The 16,178-nt window shown below is 49.8% G+C and overlaps 1 non-coding gene across 1 annotated transcript; it reads right to left on the bottom strand.

Moving 5' to 3' along the window:
- Positions 1-7,506: 7,506 nt before the first annotated feature.
- Positions 7,507-7,627, bottom strand: LOC142432947 (small nucleolar RNA SNORA61). Its single transcript, XR_012781024.1, has one exon. It is a non-coding gene; the product is annotated as a small nucleolar RNA SNORA61 (small nucleolar RNA).
- Between the last annotated feature and the right edge of the window lie 8,551 nt (positions 7,628-16,178).

The following is a 16,178-nucleotide window of genomic DNA, read 5'->3' as shown; positions in this document are numbered from 1 at the left end:
AGTACTTTGGACTGCCAGACAAGTCCATCTGTCTTGGGAGAAGTACAACCAGAATGCTCCTCAGAGACAAGGATGGAGAGACTTCGTCTCGCATGCTTTGGACATGGTGTCAGAGGAAGCCATCCCTGGAGAAGGGCACGGTGTTGGCTAAAGGAGCAGGGCGGTGAAAAGGAGGTAGGCCCTTGACAAGCCGCATGACCACAGTGGCTGCACCAACGGGCTCCAACTTAACCATTGTGAGCATGGCACCAGCCCGGGCAATGCTTTGTTCTGTTGTATGCAGCGTGGCTATGAGTCTGGCAGCTAACAACAAGAGAGGAGTCCACCCCAGAATTAGATGCCTGAATGGCGAGCTACATTTCTAACATGACCCAGGGTTCTTGTGATGACGCCTGAGCTCAAGAGAAGCCCCCAGTGCCTCATCATCAGCCGTGGGCACTCCTGTCTGGGAGGCAGCCCTGGTTGCTTACGGGTGGACAGACCTGCTAATGAATGAAACCAAGGCAGAAACGAAAGGAGGGGTCAGCTGATGGCTCAACTGGCCGATGAATCCATTGCTGGAGAGATGCACAAAGGGCCGGCTTCAAAAGCAAAAGCCTCCAAGAAGCCTCTGGGGTGCTGATTCTAACAAGAACTTGGGGACCTGGCAGAGATGGAGGCCTGCCCACCTCCTCCGCCCCCTGGTGACCTGCAGCTTTCCCAAGGGAGGGCCAGGAGACACACTCTGTCCGCCTCCCCCTGGCCCCGGCTCTAAGCAATCATCATGAGCAGCGGCCGGTGTGTCCCAGGGCTCCGCTCTCTTGATGACTGCAGATGAAGACTAGCCAAGAATTGATGATTTCGACACATTTTTCAAAGCATTTTCATTTGTGTCTTATACTACAAATAAACGAATTGTTTGTGGAGGAAGAAAGCTATCGGCAACCGAAACAGAGTAATGAGCAGCTGACTTCAGAGTAGCAGAATGGGTTCTGGAAGTCTCCTGTCGTGATCAGAGAGGCGCAGGCTGGAAGGGGAAGGCTCAGCTCCTCTCCCACCTGGAGGCCTCTCCTTCCCCTTTCACCCCTTCCACGCGCTCTGGTCGTCCCCTCCATGGCCCAGGAAGGGTCAGTCAGTCAGTCAGCACCGGAGAGGAATGTCATTGGCTGGCATCCTCTGCCCCACTCCTAGTCCCCCTGCACGCTCTCACCCTGCCTGGTTCCTCGCCCATCCCTGCTGCCTGCACCTTCAGCCAGCCCTTGCCCAGAGGACATGGGAGCAAGGAAATGGCCGTGGTCACTGGCAGCTGGGGCTCTCTGCTGTCCAGCTGGGTCTCTCCTCGTCCCTCGCTTCTTCAGGGTTCTATAGACAGCCAGGGTTGGACAAGAGCCCAGACTCCAGCCCCTGGGGAAGGAGTCCACAGAGCACTTTGGCAATCCAGGAAGGAGCCATGGGCCGTGGTCAGGCAGGGACCCCTTTGCCTCTTTGGGAGTGGTCTTTCTGGATAGAAGACACCACGAGGCCTTCCTGACGTTTCACAACTTATTCTGACAACAAAGGAGAATCTGAAACCCAGGCGTGTGTCCCCAAGGGGCTCCTTTCATCCCTCTGCTCCCACTGTCTTCTCGAATATCCCCGTCCAGCCCAAGAGAGCAGGAACCCTGGGAAAATAGGAAGGAACTGCTCAACCCTTGGGACTCAAATTGGAGTCCCTGGGTGATGCTCGGCTGCTAACAGAAAGGGTGAAGTGTCTGCCTGGAGGTGCCTCGGAAGAAAAGCCTGGAGACCCACTGCTGAGAAGTCACTCTTGCAAACCTGACAGCACTGTTCTACTTGGCACACAGCAGGTCACAGGGAGTTGGTTTCAGAGATGCTATTTACCCCATCTCTAGGCTTTCGGTCTGAGCACCATAACCTATGTGTGAACCAGGTGCCAGCTCTGGGGCTACACTCACCTCTACCCTGATCTGGGTGATAGAGGGCAGGCTTACCCTCGGCCCCAGCCTACCCATCAGGTCTCAGTGCAGTTTCCTCTCACTCCTGGGCCTCAACCTTTCCCCAGCCAACCCAGCACACCAGCCCCTGCATGGGGACCTGCCCCGCCATGTCTCTCGTCTCCCCACTCTTCCTTCAACTTCTCATCTTGAAAGGAGAGGATCTTGGTGTTTGTGCTGTGAGCTGCGTTTATCTGTGAAGAGCAAGAGGTTGGCTTTCGTTTTAATGATGGAAAAAGCCTTTCAAAGGATAACTCATTGAAACTCATTATGTACTATAAAGGCCACTATTTAAAGATTCGGTAACTCCAGTGATGGTCTTTTAAAAGCAGATTTATAGCAGAAAATAGTGAGATTCTTTGACTTCGGTTATAATTTTCCATTCTGTAATTTAATACTCCTTTAGTTTATATTTGCACATTAAAAATATAGCATCTAAAAGTCCATCATTAAATACTTTTAATAAGTGCAATAAATAAGTTTTACAGTGTGCATAAATCTAAAAACAAAACCCAACATAAATTGTTAATCTTACACTTTTTCTCATTAATTGCAATACATAAACATATGTTTTATACAAAGATATTTGCTACAATATAAGTATAATAAATACAGTTTACCACATGTATTAATCTTAATAGTTACAAGCTGTTAATCTTATATATTAGGTAATAATTTGCAATAAATAATTGTTTATTATCTTGATGTTTGCTTGTCTTGGGTTTTAGCAATATGCAATAAAGAAATGCAATTTTGAATAATTTGATTGTAAGACTGCTGGGAAAATACTGTATGTTATAATTAGCTGTGAGAGGCTTCTGCTCACAAGAAGAACCAGGGCAATGGGGCTCAATACCAAAAACATGCATTATTAGCACATAAATAATGTAAAAAGTTCAGGTCTGTTTCAAACCAGGTGGAACGTTCCAGACGTCAAGGCAGATGCAATTATTGAAAGGAGATGCACAAAGCGGGACGCCCCCCCCCCCCAAAACTGCCCAGCTCCGAGCTAAGAAGGCAACAGCGCAGAGTTTCCCCACCACCGGGCCAGACCAGGGCCCCCCAGCCCATAGCGGCCCTACAGTCCCAGCACCCTCCCATCCAGCTCTCAAACCAGCCTGGTCCAATCCATGTGAATCCTGGGAGTGGCTGTCACCTCGGCAAAACTTTGTAGAAACCACTAGTCTTACATGTAAGGGAAACATTTTGTCACAAATCATTGTTCCTCATCTGAGAATTTGCTTGTCTTGGAGTTCAGCACTACACGATACAGCAACACCATTGTGAGTGATTTTATTGTGAGACCCTGCTAGGAAGGACGGGATGGTAGAGCTTAGAGTAGGTTCTGTGGGTGAGACACCATCCCCAATCACGCTCCCATCTGCTCAGGCTGAGAACGAGCGCGCCAGGCAGGTGAGCCCTGAGCCAGGGAACAGGCACTCCACCAACCCAGGGGCGGCCCTGCTCTGGCTGCCCTCCCCTGCGAGAAGGGGGCCTGCCGGTTCCTCCCGGACCTGAGGCCTGGTCCCTCTGTGCTAGCTGCTGAGGTGGGCCCTGGAGCAGCCCAAGGCCTGTGGGGGGGGGTGTTGGGGGAGGGCAGTTACTAAGAAGGGTCTCAGCAAGACCCCACAAGCCTCTCCCCCCTGCTGGCTATTTGACCCCAAAGTGCACATGTTTACCTGGGAAGAGCATCGCATCACGGGAGGGAAGTACTGTACTCCCACCACTTCCCAGGGAGGCAGCCACGTCCTGACTGTCCCTGTAGCTACCCAGGCGGCATCAAGATGAGACTTCGGTCCATTGAGACCGGCCCTCACAGGACCCCACAGATACCACCATAGAAGGAAAGAAAGAAAGGGAGGGAGGGAGGGAGGGAGGGAACATGGAGTCAGGGCCTTCTGTGATGACCAACAAGAGGGGCAGATGCCTCCCCATCTGAGCAGCAGCGTGCTCGCGTGGCTGCTTCCACAGTCTGAAGTACCCCCTCTTAGAGGAGAAGGCTCCTGGCAGCTTTTTCTGCTTTTACAGGTGGCTCCTGGCCACCTCTCTCGGAGGCTGGGCCTGGCCCGGCTCACAGCCGCTCAGCGGGGCAGCGGGACAGCGTAAGCCATGGGGACTTGCTGCCTGGACTGGGCTGCAGGAGCCGGCTGGAAGCTGAGCCATCACGAGGAAGTCCCCCATCACCCTCAGCAAGGGTCCCTACTCTCAGCCAGGCTGGGAAGGGACTAGTCTCTCCCCAACCCCACTGGAGGGGGGGCGTCTCTTTAGGTGTCCTTTTTCCAGGCCAGGGTATGAGCTAGGAGACTAGGGGTCTGGGTGCTATTGAAGCGGTGGGTCCCTGGGTGGAGGGGCTTGGCGTGGTCTCCCCACGATTCCAAGGGGTCACCAGGAATATCAGGGCCGTCTCGGTAGTCAGGAGGCACTGGCCACGCTGGGCTGCTAGTCTAGGATTCCCGAAGTCAATGTCACGGCCACCAGGGGGGCCCTCGGGCAATCGTGGAAGTCCCGTGTAAGGAAACGGGAGTCTGGAAAAGTCTGCTGCTTGGAAGCAACCGTCTCATAACCTCGCGACAGAGCACTGAGGAGCTGAGCCGCCGGCCGACCACCGACGGGCAGACAGAGCAGCGCCCTCCTCCCCGCCTGAAGATGGGAACGGCCATCCTGTCCCTGGGCGGCGGCAGGGCAACTGCGGAAATCACGCCGCCAGATGAAGCTTATAAATTTCCCCTATGAACAATTGTTTTCATTTCCCTCCCATGCCACTAGATATTATAAGTGGAAAGCAAAACACAAGTAAATATGTTCATTCCACTCTTGTGATCAGTGATAAACGAGAGGCTGCGGAGGCTGACAAAGGTCAGCTGGCCGCGCGCGGCGGGTCTGCGAGCGGACACTGCCACCCTCCGGCCGCTCGCGGAACTGCGCCTCCCGATCGCCTGCCCGCCCGCCCGCCCGCCGGCTCGGACTGTAGGCCGGCTTCCCGAAGAGGCTCCCTTAGCTCCAGACCGGTCATCAATAGGAGCCATGTGCAGAAAAATTAGGAGGCACGGAAAACCCCGGGTAAAAAAATAACAATCATCCATAATCCCTCTCCCGAAGGCTACCACTCCTATTTTCATCTGAGTCCATTTCCCTTGGAGTCTTATTGCTTGCACGTTCGCCGGTGTGTTTAAGAAGCTATGTGTACACGGATAATATAAACGTGTCCAGACGATGTGAAATCCTGATTTTTCTGGGCACTATTTTAAGTTAGGTAATTTCCAGAAATTCGTATTTTTAAAGGGCTGCAGAATATTTCAATTGTTGTCTGGAATGAACATTATTTAGCCATTTCTCAACTCATTTCCAGTATTTTTAACGTTGTAAGGGATGCACCAATTAAACTTCGAATCCATATACCGTTTTTTGGTTTTAAGATAGATTGCTAAAAGTGGAACGACTCGGTAGAAAGGAATTAATATCTGAAGGCCCTAAATAGCACTCATAATTATTTCCCAGGGGTGTCCTGCCAAGATGAAGATTATTCCAACTCGTGCCTGTGCTCAAACGACCAAGCGGAGAAGGACCACTGGTACCTGGACAGGTAAGGGCAGCCTCATCGATGTGGTCATCCCACCCCAACGAGCATCCTTTGGAACATAAGTTCGGTCCAAATTTCACGAAGACAGGTCCAGTATTTTGCCACACTGGTGTCAAGTTTCAGTCACAAGGGCGGGTGAGTAAAAGAGAAACCCTTCGCGAAATAACAGTTGGTGGCGGGTGACAACGCAGTGGATGTGCCTGGGTCTCAGAACTGTCCCCGCAGAAAAATAATCAATTGGAAAATGTGTTCTTTATATTTTTACAACAATAAAATATATACATATATACTACCAAAAAAGCAAAATTTAAAAGCTCTAACAAATGTTTTTAAAACTCTGAGAAATATAAACATATACATATATAAAATGTGTGTGTAAAGAAAGAATATAAGGGGCTTACTGAACCAAATATTAAAATCCAGAAAGCTGCCATAATTAAAACAGCGCAACACAAAATCCCACGGGCAGAAATGAACCTAGATGCACGCGCTTTAGTATTTTAACATAAAGAAATTTCAAGTCGGTGGGGAAAGAGTGGCCCATCGAGAAAGATATAGGTACAAGCTGTCACCCATTTGGGAAACAAGTAAAATCTGTGCCCTGCCTCCTACTAATTCTGTGCTTGTATTAAAACAGAAACCATCAGAACCAAAGGCTTGGATTTTTAAGTGAAACCATGAAAATGCCGTTGACATCACCTTGCCTAGGGAAGCCTCTCCCAAGTCCAGCTTCAAAGACAGGTGCATTGGAAAGGGTGGGAATTTTATGTATCCACACGTGGCAAAGCCCATCTGGACAGTGAAGGCAAAGCCAAGGGCTTCCGTGGAGCAATCACGGGTTGAGGAGGAGAGGAGCCATGGACAGAAGAATAGACACAGATGATAAAGCAGCACATCCCACTGCCCTCCAGTCTATCCCGGGACACGGAGTGCGATGCTTAACCTCACTGGTAATCACAGAAATGCAAATGCAACACGCATGAAAGACCCGCCCTCCTCCCCCGCCCAGCCTGCCTGCCTGCAGTATTGTGAAAGGTGAAAACAATGGTCATTGCAGCGGGCTGTGGAAGAGACGGGCACTTCCATCCCTGGGGGGGAGGGACCTTTATGAGTAAGATGATGGGGTGGGGGAGGGGAAGGGCGGTGTATATATACAGCAGAGTTCTTTAAAGTACTGTACCAATGCACTTCATGCTACTTGCAAGGATTTTCATGACAGACTCGAAGTAATAACAGTAACAGGGGTACAAATCATGTCCAATAGTCTTTTGGTGATCGGTATTTTCTACATTTCTATGTCTAGTGATTTCCTATCAATTGTCAATGAGGGGGTGGTGTTAAGGGTTTATTAGAAGTGCTGCACTGAATTAGATTCTCAGCAGCGGTGCAGGAGAGTGCTGCTCCGTGCATGCCTTCATCCATTCCTCCAATCCTCTCAGCACAGCCACTCGGAGCAAGGCAGAGGAACTCTGGAAGCTGAGCTACGGCCAGAAAGGAGACAACGTCCTGTCCTGGCAGCGCTGACATTCCAGGGCTCTGGAAACAAAGAAGCCAAGAAATCAGAGTCCTGGGAAGCAAACAGGCAAAAAGAGAGCAGGTACAGGGAAGGGAACTTTCTCAGAGAAAGGTCAGGGTGCCTCTTTGAGAAGGCGACATTCCAGGGGAGACGGGAAAGAATTGAGAATGAGTATGATCCAGAACTGGGCCAAGCTTTCCTGGCAGAGCAAGCAGCTAGGTCACAGGCCCTAAGGGGCCTGAGCAGGGTCTGAAAGGCGCAGTCCAAAGACCTGTGTAGAAGGGAGACGCCCACCCTGCCCTCCAGTCCATTCAGATGCATAACAGCCCTCTCCCACCCCACCCCTGCAGCCACAGAGCCAATGCCCACTCAAACAGCCCTACGGGACAATATGAAACTGCCCCTTTAGGTTTCTGAGACTGTAAATCTGTTGGTTTGTTAGTTTGAAATTAGTTCATATGTCACAAAAGAATTTAAATCAGCTGCAATTTTATATTTCCTCCTTTTATAACCACTCAAACCAGTGTTTAGGTCTGATGGGTAAGGAAGCTGGAAGGTTTTCAAGACCATAAGCCCTCTCTCTCTCTCTCTTTCTCTCTCTCTCTCACCTATCCAATAAATTAATTTTATTTATTTTTATTATTTCCCCCTTTTATTTGTGGAATATAACACATACAAAGAAGGACATACTATATTTAGTTACACGGTTCATTACATCAAAACAGTGAGAATCCCAGCAAACCCAATAGTTCTTCCTTTTTATCTTCTTCTTCTTTCCTTCTTTCTTTCTCCCACTGCCCCCCTCTCCCAGGCCCCAGACCAGCATCCTCACAATCTTCAAAGTCTTTTCCTTTAGTGCAAAAACCTTTTATATGTAAAGCTGTACATCTTTACAGGCACAGCAAACAGCTCATGCGTTTGAACTGCCAACTCTGTGGTTAGCAGCCACTCTGCCAGGGTTCTTCCAGAGAGTGAAGAGCATGGGGAAACGGCAGCAATCAGTCACAGACTTCAGGAGACATCCCGCAGCACCGTCTGCGCCACAGGAGGGAGTTGGGAGTTCCTTGTAGACATGATGGGGGCAGTGCGGGGGTTCATGCAGAACAAGGCGAGCTGCCTCTGTTTGGTCTGGGCTGAGAATGAACCACAGTGGAAAGGGGCAGCAAACCACTGCAGGTACCAGGGCCCAACCTGAAGTGGCTACAATGGCAACCTGGCCGAGGTGACCATTAGCACGTGCTTCTAACCCGTATGCATTGAAGAAGCAACCTTGAGGGCAATGTAGTGAGGCATCGAGATACAGTTTTGCTGAGTCCCAGGTCCACCAGGACTCATCGCGCTGGACCTTCATGGAAAGAGACCACCAAGAAGCTGACTGCAGGAGAGCCCACCCCGCCGGCCTCCAGTCCAGAAGTCGCCTGTAAGTTGGGCTGGTGCCTAGCAAGGACAAAGGGAGGAGGCAGAAAAGGCCCTGCCTGTGAGTGACCATCTCCACATGAAGAGCCTTCGTGTACAGAACTCACACTTTCCTGATAAGGATGAGGGCCAGGGCATTACCTAATCTCATGCCACCATGATAAATAAGTGTAGGAGTGGAGTTTAACCTGTCAGTCAGGTCCCAGCCTGATGATGCCTGCTTGTGGGTGTGGCCTTCTCATTTGGATTCTGGAACTTTCTCTCTCTCTGCCTTCCTCTTCAGGTGGACAAGCCACACAGAGATTTGCTGAGCCTTTCAAGTCTCTCTCTCTCTCTCTCTCTCTCTCTCTCTCTCTCTCTCTCTCTCTCTCTCTCTCTCTCTCTCTCTCTCTCTCTCTCTGCTTCACCTTCCTGCTGTTGAGTCACGTGGAGAGACCGTGCCAGCCCTGTGATGCTTCCACTGCCAGACTTGCCCCCCACCGACCTGTCATCTTCCTGCATTCTGCATCTCTGCATGTGGTTGTGTGAAGAGAGATTGATGGACAAGCCTCAGACTTATTGGTTAACATCAAACTTATGGACTTGATCAGGACTGGGCTGAGAGGTTTTCTTGATATACAATTATTCTTTGATATAAAACTCTTGCTTCTACATATATGAGTGCCCTTGGATTTGTTTCTCTAGTCTACCCAGGCTAACCCAAAGGGTTTCCTGCCTCCAAGGGCCCGTGTTTAGCAAGTCGGCAGAAAGTAGACTGTGTGGCCAGCCCCTTCTGTCCAGAGTTAGATGACAAGGCACTTGGGGGGCTTCTTTCCTCCTGCCACACCCAACCTGCCTGTTTGGCCTGCTGAGGTGGAACACGGTCATTGAGAGGGACGGATCCACTCCATGAAGACACACTGTTGGTGAAGTAGAGGGGCACCATCAGAGAGCCCCTCAGTGAGATGGGCTGGCTCAGTAGCCACACTGATGGATCAAACATGACAAGCCATTGTAAGAAGGTGCAGGGTCGGCAAGGTCTGGTTCTTTTATGTAGAGGCCGCCTTGAGTCAGAGCTGGCACCACCAGAGTCATCTATCTCTCTGCATGCCGTTTTGCAGCCCAGGATAGGCCCACTGTATTCTCACGAGGGATATATATGTGTACACACATGTATGTATATGTATTTATGAATATATATATATATATATACCAAAAATTCACCGCAAGTCAATTCAGACTCATGGCAACCCTATAGGACAGGGTTTCCACTTCCCTTGTGGGTTTCCAAGACTGTGACTCTTTATGGGAAAACAAAGCCTCATCTTTCTCCCTCAGAGGGGCTCATGGTTTCAAACTGCTGACTCTGTGGATCACAACCCAAAGAGAAACCACTATTCCACCAGGGGAGCAGATAGATAGATAGATAGATAGATAGATAGATAGATAGATAGATAGATAGATAGATAGATAGATAGATAGATAGATAGATAGATAGATAGATAGATAGATAGATAGATAGATATAGATATAAATAAAGATAGATATAGATAGAGATATGTGTGTATACCATATATACTCGTGTATAAGCCGAGATTTTCAGCCAAAAAATGTGCTGAAAAACTGGGTTCGGCTTATACATGGGTCAGAGGTACCCCAGCGAGGTGTAACATCTCGCTGGGGCCCCCCACCCATGAGGTAACGGGATGAGCGCCCATTATCTCTCAGGTGATTGCCATTTCTCCGCTGTTCATTCTAATCCCCGCTGACACTACAGGGCTTTGAATGTTTGTTAACTCACATCTAACCAATCAGAGCTGCCCTATGACGTGTATCTTTGAATAAGCCTTTAAAAGACCGTGTGCGAAGGATGTGACATGAATGGATATCATCTGGTCAAGCCCGACTAACAAAAGGAGGAAATCTCATGAACCCTGACAGAGTTAATAGCAAAGTGGGTTCGAGATGCATGGGAAGACATTCCAGAAGACATGGTGCGATGTGCCTTCCAGAAATGCAGTATTAGTAATGCTATGGATGGCAGTGAAGACTGCGCTTTGTATGAAAATGACAGCAGTGATGGTGATGACGGCGATCTCAGTGAGGACAGCGTCTATGATGACCTCACACCAGCTGAAGCTCTGCACTGGGATACGGATGATGATGAGGAAGCCAGTTTTGCAGGATTTTAACTCTTTACATTTTAGCTTGCTTGCTGATTGAGCTCAGGGAATAGTACTCTTAAGGTATCATTGTTGATACCTTATTGTTTTTGTTGAACCTATTTTCCACTTACTGTGCTGGTTTACTACTGTTAAATGACTTGTTGTCCTTTTATTATGTTTTTTATTTACAATAAATATTTAAATACATTACCCCACTGATGTCTCAATGTTTAGTAATTTTATTTTCATTTGTTTTGATTATTGAAACTCACCAATAGCTTCTGCATTTTCCACCCTCGGCTTATACTTGAGTCAATCGGTTTTTCTGATTTCCCAGGTAATAATTAGGTACCTCGGCTTATACTCAGGTCAGCTTATATTCGAGTATATACGGTGTGTGTGTGTGTGTGTGTGTGTAAATGCCTACAAAGTCATTTAACAACCATTAACCAAAAGTGTTTGCAAAAGGAAGGTGCTGGTGCCCCGTCGAACCCCTCCCACGCCCCCCAGTACACCAAGACTCCGCCTTGCCTGCTGTGCTGTGGCAGCGGTCATCCTCACTGGGTCTGTGAGCCAGTGTCTCTGGCTGTACCTGCCCTGAGCCCACCAGCTCTCTTAGACAAGCTGTTCCCCTGTGGCCAGAAAAGCCCCTCGGGATGATGGCAGTGGAGCACCCCTGGGCCACGTGCTAGGAACACCATCCCACATGGGCCTGTGCCTTCCTGAAGCTTGGACCCTCGGTTCCACCCCTTTGTGAAACCGCATCAGGCAGGAAGTGGACTTCTCCTCATGCCCGAGTCAGCATCGGCTGCCCTGGGTGGAATTGAGGCCTTGGATTGGGGTAGGCATGGGTGAGGAGGTCTTTTGTGCAAGGTCAGTGTCCCAGTGCCCACAGCCACCCCCTGGTGGAATAGTCATAAAACTGCTTGTAAAAAAGGGTTGCCCGTTTGGACATAGGTGTCCATGGATCCAGATTGGGGTCCTCTCAGCCCCTAACACTCCATCTGTTTCAAACAAGGTGTGTAATGAGCGAAGACCTTCCATCAAAATCAAAATCCCCCTGATAACAGAGCTGCCATAAAAGCTCCTCCAGTCCCACCGTATTAGCAAGGAATGGCCTCATGGTCAGTAACATCCAGAGCGGACCATCTTAGGACTAGCAAGCTGTGGCATGCCTGCCAGTGGGACAACATCACGACACAAAGTCAGCCACAGCATGACGTTCGAAGGCCTGTCCTTTCCACTGCTGCTGGCCATATGAGGCCTTGACTGGCAGGAACAATGAGGACACACATGGGTAGTGAGGGCATCCCTTGAAGCCCACTGCCTCCCCCTGGAGGCACAGATGTTGCTAAATATCTGCAAGAACTGAGGAGACTGGCAGACCCACGCAGACACAATCCGGGGCTTCTTTCTGCTTCCTGCCCAGAAGCAGCAGGGGACCCTTGAGAAGAGTTCAAGTCCAGTCCCTGTTTTAGCCTGGGCCTCACTGTTGAGGAGAAGGCGGCACCCCGTAGACCAGGTGGTTTTAGCACCGGCACAAATCACCATCTAGAGGCCCTTCTTGGGTTCTACTGTCCCTGTAGAGACAGACTGCCAGGCAAGCCCCACATAGGCTTGTTCTGGGTCCAAATTGAAGTGATGGCAGTGGGCTCAGTTTGGGGCTTAAAGAATATTTTTAAAATGCTCAGATGGCCTACTCAGTTCTTTGTCCCCAACATTAGATTCTTAGGCAGTTACTCCATCACACTCCCACCACAGGATCAGTATCCAGCCGACTAGAAACAGAGGGATCATAGAAACCGGGCTCCCTCTTTCCCATCATACGTATGCACTGGGCATGGAATGCTCGGGCAAAATGGGTTTGCGGAAAGTGACACCACTCTGCGACTCTGCACCAGTCCTAAAGGCATCGGCGTCACTTGCGTACATGGTCACACAGAGTCCTATGATGTCAGAGCCCCGCGGCTGGCACCATACTTTGCAGGGGGGTGGGGGTTGGGGGCCTGACCCATCCTTAATGAGGCATACCCACAGTGACCCGCACCACACGCAGTCTCACCCAAGAGAGACAATTCACGGTCCCATGTAAGGCACCTGAGGACAAAACCAAGGTGGAGGTGAATGAGCGTCTTCTGAGTCGGCCACACGCTGCTGAAGGCTGTGGGGGTAACCAAGTATGAGAAAGAGGCAGCCCCAGCCCTCGGAGGGAGAGAAAAATCAAAGAAGGAATCAGCGAGCACAGAGTCAAAGTCCAGCTGAAGGCAGAATGGGGGGGAGGGTCGGGGGACATGTAGGCTTGGATTTCGGGTCAGTCAGCCCTCCACTAAGCAGCATTTCCCCGTCCAGGGAGACGCACTTAGCATGTCACCTTACTAACCAGCCAATGTCTCTGGGCTGGAGGCGCTAGCTTCGCCTCACCAAGTCCCTCCCTGTATTAGAACCGGCCCTGAGACTCCCAGGCAGCACTGCCCCTTGGCCTGGACAGACTCAGCATTGGAAGGGCGCTCCTGCAGCCTGGAACATTCTGCCCCGACAACCAAAGCAGCGGTGCAGGAGGAACCAGGTGGTATTGAAGGAGTAAGTAGAATTGAACGTTACTGACCCTAAGTGGCTGGGGCTCTCCCAGACACCCCCCCACCCATTATACCTGTCTCCCCAGGAACACCAGGCTCTGTCTTCACCCATGACTCTGCAGCTCCCCCACGACCACCCTGTGAGTCCAACCCACCATGTGAGTCCGATCCACTGTGCCCCCCTTAGGGCAGCCGTCTCTGCACCTTCAGACCTGCTCCAGTATCCCCAACTTCCAGGACCAAACTCAGCTGAGGCAATTTAGGGAGTCTGCTCATGGATAACATTTAAGGAGGTGTCAAAAATTCAGTAGACTCACTGCCATCAAGCCAACATGATTGATTCATAGTGACCCTGCAGGTCAGGGTAGAACTGCCCTGTGACTTTTTCAAGACTGTAACTCCAGCAGAACAGCTGGTGGCTTTGAACTGCTGGCCTTGAAGCTACCAGCCTAATGTATAAATACCAGGATTCCGAAAAACTCAATAACCGAGATGACTTCAATATTTCCTATAAGGCTGCAATGTGTTGGATCACATCAAACACTGCTCCTGGCTAGTGCTAAGCCCTGGAGACTGGAATGCACAGAGAATGCAGCATGGTCACCCCACTCAAGCACAGCAGTGACTGTGATGACCAGACAGGACATACACGAGGTCTGTGGTCTTGGATTGGGGTCAACGTGAGACCAAGTCAGCTGAACGGCTAACATCAATTCAACAGCAAGCATCAAGTTCAAGTCAAGACCAGATCTGACCTTGTCCAGCGAGTGCACTTTTGTTCAGTGCACGCAACACGGCAGTAACTAAAGTGCTTCATCAAGGTGAAGAGTCTTGTATTGCTAGCATCTGAGCCTGGAATTTGGCCGATGGTAAAGAGGCTCTGGGAAGCTTGGGATGACCAGTAACCTCACGTGGACTGTGTAGAATAGAACTGCGTGCGCTCAACGGGGTTCTCAAGAGGTGGCCCTTCAGAACTAGATCCGCAGATCCTGCCTTCCCACGTGTAAGTGGGACCAGCACTGGGATCTGCAGAGCTGGCGAGATAGAGTGGTGTCAACACGCCAGGCATGGGGGTTGGGAGGAGACTCCTGAGAACTTGGGGAGTCACTCCCTGGGGCTCCTCTGAATGTCCCCACCCCACTCTTCACTGGGGCCATCGCCACAGGGGTCACATAGCTGGCTATGGGAGGGAGGGTGCGGGGCTCCCTCCCCCCATTTCAAAGCAGCTGCTTTCTGTCCACTCCTTCACAGACAGCGCTCCTATTTTGAGGAAGTTTAATTTGAGGCCAGTCGGATCGCAGTGTACGGGTTCGCCTGAAACATACTAAAATGCGGGCAACCGCTAAATAAAAATCCCCAAATAGCCACACTCTATTTTTGCATTTTTATAAGTTCTTTGAGAGGAAAATGAGAAAAAGAGAGATGGAGAAACGCCGACTGTCTCCTTTTTCGGACCTGTGCTCCCAGCAGTGGGAGACGGTGGGTGGCTGGGGAGAGCAGAGAAGACCTGTCTGCTCAGCGGTGGAGACCTGCTGCCTCTGCCAGGACACCGCCTCACCACCCCCCCAACCCCCCACCCCCGCTCCCCGTGTGTACCCATCTTGCTGCTGGTTAGGAGAGGGGCTATGCTTTTCTGCCTCTGGGGACACAAGAGGGCTAAGCACCCAAGTGCCCCAGGTGGGGCCTTGACTGGAAAGATGGCGCCTGCCAGCAGGCCCCACCAGAGGCTTCTGGGGACCCAAGCCAAGCCGGAATGCCTAGGCTCATGGTTGCGGGAGATGAAAGGAGAGGGAGAAAGGACACACCATTTCGGTTCTTTGTCACCAGCCCTGCCCAGGGAGAAGGACCACGAGGTTTCATGCCCCACAAATCCTGGCACCCCTCCACACGGAACTCCAAAAGGCTCTCTGGATCACCATGGCTGCCATGCTAAGCAATGGACATTTCTGCTTGACCTTTTATCCACATGTGTCTAACCAAATGGGTGGTTAGATTTGGTTTGGAGTTTGGGGTTTTTTGTTTTGTTTTGCTACAAGCACCCTGAGGAATTATGAAAAATACTTTTTTTCTGTAGTTTATCCCATATGCACTTAATAGGCTCACAAATATAATACCATTATAAAAAAGAAAAACTGCCAACTCTGCTAAAAAAATTGTCATAACACTAAATTATTATATAAATATAAAAGGAGTGTGTCTGTAAAATATTCACTCAATGAACATCCCAAGGTGATGGTTTTGCTATGTTGTTTTTATTCCTGAGAGATCCATAACGCATTTCGATATGCCACATGTCACCGCATGAATCAGACAGTTAATGCATGTGCTTTTTAGAAGCAGGGATGTCTTCCCAATAGAATGTGCTATAAAAAAACGCAGAGATCCGGCTGCTTTGTCTGATAGGCATAATTTAATGTCTTGCTTATAATACTGCATCTTAAGGAAAAATACACACTGTCCTATGTAGTTATTTACAATGTATTGCTAAGTCTATGCAAATATGTTTCCCTGAGCCCTGGATTATATAACAAAGGTCAACAATGTTTGAAATATTTTGAAGCGTATTCCCAATATGCTTAGTGTATGGTGCTAATGTCCAATATATGCACATATATCTTAATATATTTCCAGATATTTCTGTTCATTGTTCTCTCCATAGCTTCCCACGGAATACTATTAGAGGGATGCTTTCTTCTGAAGAAAGGCAACCATCGCCGATCCATCTTGGAAAAACTGCATGAAGGTGGCTAATTACGCGGTCCTTAACGTTACATCAGTGCAGGGGTTGCTCAGCGGCCCCGGGGACGAGAAGGGAGAGGAGCCGGCTCGACAGGACTGAAACCTGAGAGCCAACATATGTGAGAGCAAACGCATGCACGCCTACGTGATTGTATTTTCCGTCCCAGCTTTCTGAGTCAGGCAATTACACTCAGGCAGCACACACGTGCCTGCACAAACACAACACAAAAGATT

The sequence above is a fragment of the Tenrec ecaudatus genome, chromosome 18 (assembly GCF_050624435.1).
Source record: "Tenrec ecaudatus isolate mTenEca1 chromosome 18, mTenEca1.hap1, whole genome shotgun sequence".
NCBI classification, from domain to species: domain Eukaryota; kingdom Metazoa; phylum Chordata; class Mammalia; order Afrosoricida; family Tenrecidae; genus Tenrec; species Tenrec ecaudatus.
The sequence above is the reverse complement of the archived record's forward strand: the minus strand, read 5'-3'. Positions and strand labels throughout refer to the sequence as shown.